Source organism: Rutidosis leptorrhynchoides, chromosome 5 (genome assembly GCF_046630445.1).
Source record: "Rutidosis leptorrhynchoides isolate AG116_Rl617_1_P2 chromosome 5, CSIRO_AGI_Rlap_v1, whole genome shotgun sequence".
NCBI lineage: Eukaryota > Viridiplantae > Streptophyta > Magnoliopsida > Asterales > Asteraceae > Rutidosis > Rutidosis leptorrhynchoides.
In genome coordinates, this window is record NC_092337.1 from 87214271 (window position 1) to 87225702 (window position 11432).

General features: G+C 34.4%; 1 non-coding gene across 1 annotated transcript; it reads right to left on the minus strand.

The window, feature by feature from the left end:
* Positions 1–4032: 4032 nt before the first annotated feature.
* LOC139850755 (small nucleolar RNA R71) lies at positions 4033–4139 on the minus strand. Its single transcript, XR_011760136.1, has one exon. It is a non-coding gene; the product is annotated as a small nucleolar RNA R71 (small nucleolar RNA).
* Between the last annotated feature and the right edge of the window lie 7293 nt (positions 4140–11432).

An 11432-nucleotide genomic window follows, 5' to 3' on the forward strand; every position in this document is an offset into this window, starting at 1 on the left:
TCTTATATGATTCTGACACGATAAGCAAAGTTTGTTAAGTTAAATCTCAAATATTTTGAACTATGTTCATGTATTCATTTAACCTCGACCAGATTCCGACGATTCACGAACGATTATATACATGGATATATATATATATATATATATATATATATATATATATATATATATATATATATATATATCATAACTTAAAAACGTTAACAAAGTTTTAAATGTATAATATGAAGTGACCCGTCCTAATCAATAAGGACGAAACAATAACATATGGTTACATTGCGGGGTATTTGACCTCTAAATGATACATTTTACAAACATTACATTCGTTTTTAAAAGACAAACTTTCATTACATCGAAAATTAACAGGCATGCATACCATTTCCTAATATCTCAAACTATCAATGACTTCTTATCAATCTTGATAAACTTAATGACTCGAATGCAACGTCTTTTGAAATATGCCATGAATGACTCCAAGTAATATATTTAAAATGAGCAAATGAACAGCGGAAGATTTCTTTAATACCTGAGAATAAACATGCTTTAAAGTGTCAACCAAAAGGTTGGTGAGTTCATTAGTTTATCATAAATAATCATTTCCAATAGTATAATACACCACAAGGTTTTTATTTTATAAACATAATTCCAATAGCAGAATTCTCTCGTCTGCATAAAGGTAAAATCATTCATATGGTGAACACCTGGTAACCGACATTAACAAGATGTATATAGAATATCCCCAAAACAGAATCCTCTCGTCTGTATAATAATAAATCGAAGTACTAAAGCATTCGTACCTCGGATGAGGTTTGTTAGGGCCATAGATCTATCTTTAGGATTCGCGTCAATTAGGGGTATTGTTCCCTAATTCTTAGGCTACCAAGCTAAAAGGGGTGATATTCGATTTCGATAATCCAACCATAGAATGTAGTTTTAAGTACTTGTGTCTATTTCGTCAAGCATTTATAAAAGCAGCGCATGTATTCTCAGTCCCAAAAATATATATTGCAAAAACATTTAAAAATGGAGCAAATGAAACTCACATTACTGTATTTTGTTGTAAAAATACATATGACGGCACTGAACAAGTGCAGGGTTGACCTCGGATTCACGAACCTATATCATTTGTATATATATTAACACACGTAATTGTAATCGAACGAATATATATATATATATATATATATATATATATATATATATATATATATATATATAAATTTATTAGTTGTATCATTTTTATATTAATAATATTTATATGTTTCATATATTCGTTTTGTATAAAAATATTAATTTTATTATATTATATATATTAAATATATATCATTTGTTTGTTAAAAATAGTAGTTATATTAGTACTAAAATAGTATTAATATTGGTAAAATTGATAATTATAATACTTATAATAATAATAATAATAATAATAATAATAATAATAATAATGATAATAAAGATAATAATACTTAATACTTAATAATTGATATTACTCAAATTAGTCATATCTTTAGTCGTAATATCAAGTTCATTTGATGTTCATTTCGTATGTAAACTTAGATTCAGTCCATAATTATGATAAACTTGAAGAAACATGCTAGAATGAAGATGAAACAGCTCAGAAATCCAATAACAACAAATAAACAGGCTGTGCGCGCCGCGCACAGTAACCGCGCACCCCTCCGCGTCGTATAAATTGATCAGAAATCTTATAAAATGAAAACCAGCGTGCGCCCCGTGAAAAATTCAACTGTACGCGCCGCTCACAACTGAGCGTGCCGCGCACCCCTTCCGCGCACAAGTCAAAATAATGGTGCGATCGTTAGCTGTAAAGTTAAAGTGAAGTAGGTAAGAGTGCGCTCCGCACACCCTTACTGTGAGCGCCGCGCACAGTACTTTTCAACCACTGATCAGCTTATTTAATTCCATTTCTAGTTTCATTTCAATGGGCACCAGTTTCCTTTCTGTTCAGAGACTAAAAACATACGAATCATAGTAATTCTTGGGCTTATCAAAGTGCATCTAAGCACTCAAATCATTGAAGAATCAAGGATCATTCAAGAGCTTCATCCAAGATTACTCCTAAAAGGTCGATCTTGTATTTACAATGAATTCTATCTTTGTTACCGTTTTGTTTAAGTTTTCAAGCATGATTGTTGGCTAGTCCATTTTATGTTCATCTAGATAAATAACCGAAATGTTGAATGTTTACTATTGATTGATTGTTATTTTGCACGATAGTTTGATGTTTGAATACAAGAACCATTCTTGTTAAGTTTAATCCTTTCAATTCAACTAGTTGATATGTTCATTTGATTAAGAAACATCATCTTGTTAAGTTAATGTATTGATTTACACCTAGTGACATATGTTTATCCGTCTTTTACCAAAAGGGATAAGTTGAGTTCAAATGGTTAATTTACATAAGAATGTAAGAACGACTCTTGTAGATACTTTGGAATAGCTTAATTAGTATGTGTAATTGTCTAGGAGAATGACCAATTCCTTAGAATCTGTTATACACACTTTCAACTACCTAGTTCCATTAATTAACATGTGTTAGTGATTTGCCTTATCTAGTGACGTTTATAGGGATCTTATTATAACACTTAGTTAATTATTTGGGTTGGGTGAATTGAGCATTTAACCGGACCAAGGGAATGAACTAAGTTAAACCTTTAGTTGATATAGGAGTGGATCATGTACAACACACCATTGACTTGATCATTCTTCAAGTCTTCAAACTAGTTGAATTAGTTGATTACAAATAGGAGGTCTTAGATGACAAGAACATCACTTGCGTCGTGTAATCCCGTTTGAGTGTTTGCGCAAGACTACTCTTGGTGAACCAATTAATTAGTTCTCGTGCATAACCAATCAATCCGATCTTAATCCTAAATAACATTCAACATTAAGGGTAAAAAGTCTAAATGAGCATATTTCCTTAATTTGATATCAAAACTATCTTTTACTTTCATAAACTTAAAATACCAAAAATATTGTCTTTTAATCTTATTCATCATTTGATTCGCCCATCGTAAAAGGGCAAACCAAAATATTTTGTAATTGTAATTTTATCAGTTAATCACAATTTAGTTTATAATCCTAATTTGACTTAGATATTGTCTTTGGAACGATACACGGATTTTACCATTTACTATACTACTACTCGATCGGGTACACTGCACGTTAGTGTGTAACAATCTTTAATCGGTATTTTTTCATACTATTTCATACAACAATTAATATACCACGTTTTGTACATCAAGTTTTTGGCACCGCTGTCGGGGAAAAGTTTTGTGTCAAAATAGAATTATTAACTAATTTGTGATTAAGTAGTTTCTTAATTCTTTTTAAATTATTAATAGTCTTTGATTATTAGACTTATAGAATCGGTGTGTTTAATAGTTTTGTTAGTTGTGTGATTGACAGATTTTAGGTTGCATATGCCACATACCCGTAGTTCAGATTCTCCATTACTTACACCGCTTACAGAACCTGATAGAAAGCTTGGTAGAATCCCAAAAGAAGTACTTAAACTTTTTGAATCTTCATCAAAGCAAGAAACTTTTGATTCAGAATCAAGTACAACAAAGCCAAGATATTCTGAATTTGAACCAGTTCATCCTCCAAATTTTGAAATGGAAGGAGAGGCAAGACAGGTGGTACCAAGACAATTAATGGCGACCAAGATGAAGGCAACCCGAACCGGACAAGGAAGTGCAATTACTCCGCCCCACAGGAGAAGCAAAATTTGAAATAAAAGGACCTATTCTCCAAATGATTAACAACAGATGTCAATTTGGTGGTGGTCCGAATGAAGATGCAAACGAACATATTCATCTTTTTCAAGAGATATGTCTTCTATTCAAACTTCAACCGGACACTGATCAAGCCATATTTTTAAGACTTTTCCCATGGACACTCCACGCAGAAGCACGGAGTTGGTTAGATTCATTGCCCGAGGCTACGATAGAAACTTGGGATGGTATGTTGGAAAAATTTCTTAAGAAATATTTTTCAGCTTCTAAGTCAGCGAGACTCCAACAAGAAATTACCCAATTTTGTCAAAAGCCGATGGAAACCTTGTATGAAGCATGGAATCGATTTTTCAAAATGCTAAGAGGTTGTCCAAACCATGGTTTAGATACCTTCCAAAAAGTCCAAATCTTTTACAAGGGTTGTGATGTTGCAATCCGAATTTCTATTGATCAAGCGGTTGGAGGTTCACTCATGGACAAAACCAAGCAAGAAGCTTATGAGATAATCGAGAAGCAAGCCGATTATTTTCATGAGTGGCATCAAGAAAGACCAATTACTCGTCATGCCCAAGTCCAAAGCGCCGGTGCTTATGATGACCTTAGTTCCCTAAGTGTGAAAATAGACGGTGTTGCTTGAAATATGGACAAGATCACCAAGGAAATTCATAGTATGAAGGTGGGTTGTGAATACTGTGGTGGTCTCCATTTAGGAAAAGATTGTGATGCCGGTTTAACAATGGCTTAGAAAGAAGAAGTGGCTTTCATAAGCCAAAGAAATAATAATCAATTTCAAGGAAGAGCCCAGTTTAACCGAAACTTCAAGAACCCATACAACCCTCAAGGTCAAAATTCCAATTACCAACAAGGGTCAAGTAGTGGGTTCCAACAACAAACTCCGGGTTTTTATCAAAAACCCCAACAGGAATAGAAAAAGTCAAATTTGGAGAGTATGTTGGAAAAGTTGATTGCATCACAAACTCAGCTTGTTACAAACATAAACCAAACGAACGAGAAAAACGAACATCAGTTTAGTAACCAACAAGCCTCAAATCAGAATTTGGAGAAGCAAATGAATGGTTTAGCTAGTTTACTTTGTGAAAGAAAACCAGGGAGTTTACCAGGTGATACTAATAAGAACCCCCGAAATGAGCATGCCAATGTTATCACCACACGGAGTGGTCTAGCATACGAAGCTCCAAGAATACCCGAAGATTCTGATTTCAGTGTTCCGTTGAACAAAATTGATGAACTGGTTAAGGATCCGGAACAAGTGGTTGAGAAGGAAGAACGTGAGAAACCCGTAGTGAAGCCATATCAACCACCGCTCCCATACCCAAGGAAGCAATAGCAAGAAAGGCTAGAAGCCGAAAGGTCAAAATTTCTAGATATGTTTAAACAAATTAACATAAATATGCCTTTTATTGATGTAATTTCAGGTATGCCAAAGTATGCTAAGTTCTTAAAAGACTTACTTACTAATTGGAAGAAAATGGAGGAACTTTCATCCATCACCATGAATTCTAATTGTTCAGCAATTTTGATGAACAAGATACCAAAAAAGTTAGCGGATCCTGGGATTTTTACCATACCATGTCTCCTAGGAAATTTGGAATGCATTAAAGCATTAGCAGATTTAGGGGCTAGCATAAATTTAATGCCTTATTCATTGTATGTTAAGCTAGACCCCGGGGTACTAAAACCAACCTGAATGGCAATTCAACTAGTGGACCGCTCTGTTAAATTCCCTCGTGGAATTTTATAGAATATGCTAGTGAAAGTGGGTACCTTAGTATTTCCAGCCAATTTTGTAATTTTAGACATGGAGGAGGACACACGTGTGCCTCTTATATTGGGTTGACCTTTCCTCAATACCGCTAGAGCTATGATAGATGTTCATGGGCAGAAATTGACCCTTAGCATTGGGGATATTAAGGTTACCTTTTCCGTTGACCATGCCTTGCAATACCCCGAGTCTACTGATGATAAATGTTATTATTTACAAACCGTAGACACATATTCAGAGTTGTTGCAGGAATTTCCAGAATTGCAAGGTTCGGGAGGATGCATTTTGGCGGAAGGTGATGAAGAGAACATGGTGGAAGAAGCGGAAATGTTGACCACCTTGATGGCTAACGGTTATGAGCCAAATGATGAAGAATACAGAAAGTTGGATTTAAAAAATGAGTACCGATGTAAAACATCGATCGAAGAACCTCCTGTTTTGGAACTAAAGCCACTTCCAGGTCACTTGAAATATGCTTACCTTCAAGAGGATTCTACTCTCCCTGTTATCATTTAATCCGAACTCTCTGTAAGTGAGAAGTCTAAACTTGTTTCCCTGTTAAAAGCCCATAAACTGGCTCTAGCATGGAAAATTCATGACATAAAGGGTATAAGTCCCTCTTATTGTACACATAAGATATTAATGAAAGATAACTATAAGCCATGTGTATAAAGACAAAGGCGACTGAACCCTAATATGTAAGAAGTCGTTAAAAAGGAGATTGTCAAACTCCTTGATGCAGGTCTTATTTACCCAATTTTGGATAGTCCTTGGGTGAGTTCGGTCCAATGTGTACCCAAAAGGGTGGCATGACCGTTATCACCAACGAAAATGACCAATTAATTTTCACTAGGACTGTCACGGGTTGGAGGGTATGTATTGATTATAGAAAATTAAATGATGCTACCCGAAAAGACCATTTTCCCCTTCCTTACATTGATCAAATGTTGGAAAGGTTAGCAGGAAAGAACTTTTATTGTTTTCTTGACGGTTTCTCGGGATATTTCCAAATCCCTATAGCACCCGAGGACCAAGAGAAAACCACCTTTACATGCCCTTATGGTACTTTCTCTTATTGACGTATGCCCTTTGGCTTATGCAATGCTCCTGCTACCTTTCAAAGGTGTATGGTAGCTATTTTTCATGATATGATTGAAGACTTTATGGAAGTATTCATGGATGACTTTTCAGTGTTCGGTGATTCTTTTGACTCATGTCTTAATAATCTTGAGCGTATGTTGATTAGGTGTGAAGAATCTAATCTTGTACTTAACTGGGAAAAATGCCACTTTATGGTAAGAGAGGGCATTGTATTAGGTCATAAAATTTCTTGTGCAGGATTGGAGGTGGATAGAGCTAAAGTGGAAGTCATAGCTAAATTACCACCACCGTCAAATGTGAAAGATGTAAGAAGTTTTCCTGGGCACGCCGGTTTTTATCGACGGTTCATTAAAGATTTTTCTAAAATTTCAACCCCGATGAACAAACTTCTTGAGAAAGACACTCCATTTGTCTTTACGGACGAGTGTCTTAACGCCTTTAACCTCCTTAAAGCAAACAATCACCCATTCTCATATCTCCGAATTGGTCAATTCCATTCGAACTTATGTGTGATGCTAGTGACTTTGCTATTGGTGCCGTCTTGGGGCAAAGAATTGAAAAACATTTCCAGCCCATTTATTATGCTAGTAAAACATTGCAAGGACCCCAACTTAATTACACCACCACCGAGAAGGAACTTCTGGCAATTGTCTTTTCATTTGACAAATTCCGATCTTACTTGGTACTAGCAAAGACGATTATCTACACAGACCACTCGGCCTTAAAATACTTGCTTACTAAGCAAGATGCTAAACCCCGATTAATATGTTGGGTCTTGCTTTTGCAGGAATTTGATATTGATATTAAAGACAAAAAGGGGGTCGAAAACCTAGCAGCCGATCACCTTTCTCGCCTTGAGAACCCAAATCTTGAAGTTCTCCATGAGACCGTTATTCAAGATAATTTTCCTGATGAAAATCTCATGAGGATTGAGAAAGTTGATGATCTTTGGTTCGTAGACATAGCCAACTATCTTGCGGGTGGACTCCTAGAAACCGGTATGTCACATCAAAATCGGAAGAAAATTTTCAGTGACTTGAAATACTATTTTTGGGAAGACCCGTATCTCTTTAAACGGTGTCCCGATGGGATAATCCGTCGATGTGTCTCCGGGGAAGAATACAATCAAATTCTTCTCCAATGTCATCTTGGTCCCACTGGTGGACATTTCGGACCCCAAATCTCGGGGAGAAAAGTCTATGAGGCCGGTTTTTATTGGCCTAACATCTTTAAAGATGCCCACCAAATATGTAAATCATGCGATTCTTGCCAAAGGGCAGGAAAGATTAGTCAAAGAGACGAAATGCCTCAAAACATAATCCAAGTTTGTGAGATTTTCGATATTTGGGGCATTGATTTCATGGGACCATTCCCAAAGTCTCATTCCAACCAATACATACTCGTTGACGTTCACTACGTGTCAAAATGGGCTGAGGCAAAGGCTCTCCCCACAAACGATGCACGAGTTGTTGTAACTTTTCTTAAAGAGCTTTTTGCCCAATTCGATACCCCGATAGCTTTAATTAGTGATCGTGGTACCCATTTTTGCAACACCCAGTTAGAAAAGGTGTTGAAACGATATGGGGTAACCCATAAAATTTCTACATCTTATCACCCACAAACAAGTGGGCAAGTTGAAAATACTAACCGGACACTAAAAAGGATCCTTGAGAAAACGGTTGGATCCAATCCTAATGAGACGACCCGACCCAATCCATAGGGACGAATACAATAACATATGATAACATTGCGAGGTACTTGACCTCTATATGATACATTTTACAAACGTTGCATTTATTCTTAAAAGGCAAACTATCATTACATCAATATTTGACATTTTCGTCTAACATTTCATAATATCCAAATGACCTAATCTGTCATTTACTTATTTATATTCTCTATTGAACTCCAATGACTCGAATGCAACGTCTTTGTATCATGGCTTAAAAGGTCCCAAGTAGTATCCTTAACATGAGCTAATGCACAGCGGAAGACTTAATTCATACCTGAGAATAACATGCTTTAAAACGTCAACATAAAGTTGGTGAGATATATAGGTTTGATGCTAGCAGCGTTATAACAATGGAACACAAGATTTCATATATAAACATTTTAATAAAAATATTCTAAGTGGTTGAGCACTTGGTAACCATACTTAACATTTAATCACGTCGCATATTCCCTTTATTATGAAATCTTACTACACCGTACCAAGGTGTAGTCACGAAACGAAGTACTGTGCAACCGTTGAATACTGGTCGTCCAGTCCGGTTGGGGTTGTCAGGCCCGATAGATCTATCAACAGGATTCGCGTTTACAATACCGCTGTAAATATTAGTTACCAAGCTACAGGGAAGTATGCCAGTGGTACAACTCAACGTAGAATATATTTTTCAGTTACTTGTGTCCATAGCGTAAAACATAAAATACATGTATTCTCATCCCGAAATATTTAGAGTTTAAAAGTGGGACTATATACTCACTTTTGTCTTGAAGATATGTAATTTCGACTTGGTCTCCGATTGATATCACGAACCTATCCATATATAATATATCAATACCTTTTCTTTTTAAACAATCGTCACATATATATACTTATAATACTTTTAATAATTCCTTAGTCCGTAGTTAGCAGTCCGATGTTAGTAATTCAATTTTAATGGTTCATATTTAGTTGTTTAATAAACCCCCAATGAAATAAATAAAACCCCCATCGTATATGTATTGGTCGAGATTAATCTTGACCCATGGTACCGGTGTTGTCAAATGACGTGTTGCGTACATAAAGTACCGGTGTTGTCAAATGACGTGTTGCGTACAATCATGGGATCTTATGATTAATCTTCTCGCATTTTCACGGGTGATCCTGAACCATATAAAATTAAATTATGAGTACATATGTATAAAATATCATGTTACTTTAGGAAGATGTGATTTATTTAATTTTGTCCAATTATTTTCGTGGCTAAACTAGTCTTGGATATCCGATTTTGTTTTGGTCATAATTTCTTCGTTACAACTCCGTTTTCGTTGATTCAACTTTCCACTTCCTTGGATCGAGTCCCTCTTTAAGAATATGAACTGTAAATACCTTAGTTTGCATTCGAAATCATAGGTCATAGGTCAAATTTTGGTGAAACTTATGAAGTTAATCATTTTTGTTACAAAAACATCATTTAATGACCATTTTTCTAAAAATACTTATACTATGAATTAAATCATGAAATTTTTATGTGTTAACATATTCATAAGAAATATCATTTTTCCAGAATATAAACCTCCAATTCAAAGTTCAAGATGGTTTTTAATTATCCAACCCAAAACAGCCCCCGGTTGCACTCCGACGTCATAAAAACAGTTTTTTAAGGTATTCTTTGAAAAACCAAGTTATACATTGTTAAATTAGCATATATTTAAGTTATATTACAGGTCTTGAAGTATTTTAAAAGTTAAGTTAGAAGGATCTATTTAGTTTGCAAACAAGTTTGAAATCATTCAAACTATGTTTTTGTTGTTAAAATTGTATACCATACAATAAGATAGCTATATATATATGAATCGAATAAGGTTATGAACAAAGTTACTACCTCAAGTTACTTGGACAAGATTGCTGTAAAAGAGGAGTAAAAACCTAGAACCAAAAGAGTGATGAAATTGGATGAAAGATTGGAAGCAACTTAAGACATAAACTTGAATTGAAAGTTGTATTTTTGTAGTGTTTTTGTTGATCTTTTTATGGTGGTGTTTAAGGTGATTCTTGAGAGGATTTTTGCTGGAGTTCTTAGAGAGACATGAGGCTAGTAAGTGTGTGTGTTTAGCTAGAGAAATGATGTTCCAAAAATTGAAAATGGATGCATGTATTTATGGTGGTGTAAAAGGTGTATAAATTTGTAATTTTGTGAAAAGATCTTTTAATCATGTGAAATTGTCATACTAAATAACAAAAGTAGTTACCTTATACATAAGGCATGAACAAGGGCTGGTTGGTGGTGATTTGATGTGTATATACCAATAGTAAATACGTATAGAAGCTAGGTATGATACGAGTACATATACTCTAGATATACGTATAGAAATCTTGTGAAAAATGGAATGAGGATTCAAATATAGCTATCTTTTGTGAATATACTTATATTGTTTTATGTATTTAAGTCTTTAAAAGTGATTAAATACATTATATATACGATATATGTATAAACATTATAGGTCGTAAGTATTTATGTCAAATAACGTTACGTATAGTTATCGTTTTGAAAGCTTAAGTTAGTAGTTTCAAAATATACTTATAACTTATTGTTATTAATACAAAATGAGATATTTAAACATCCTTAAATCATGTTAAATATTTATATATACATATATATACACAAACGTATAATTAACATATATTGTATAGTTCGTGATATCATCGGTCAAACTAGACGGTTAAACGTTATGTAAAACTCTTTTCAAAATCATAAATCTCAACAATTTAGATTGCTTATCATGTTGGTAAGTTTTAATTTATGTAAATATTAATCTTATAAGTGTAAAACGATCGGAAAAATCCGGGTCGTTACAGTACCCACCCGTTAAAGAAATTTCGTCCCGAAATTTGGTAGAGGTTGTCATAAATAACAATAGGAATGTTTTCATGACGAATATGAGGTATTAATAGAGTTTTATCATTATTTGAAGATATGGATAAAACGATTCGGTCATGTGAAGCGCACGAGTGAAGCTATCACAAAAGAATGAAATGAGTGAATATAGAATTGTTTTAACCGATGTCGAGATTAGGATTGATTTCCAGA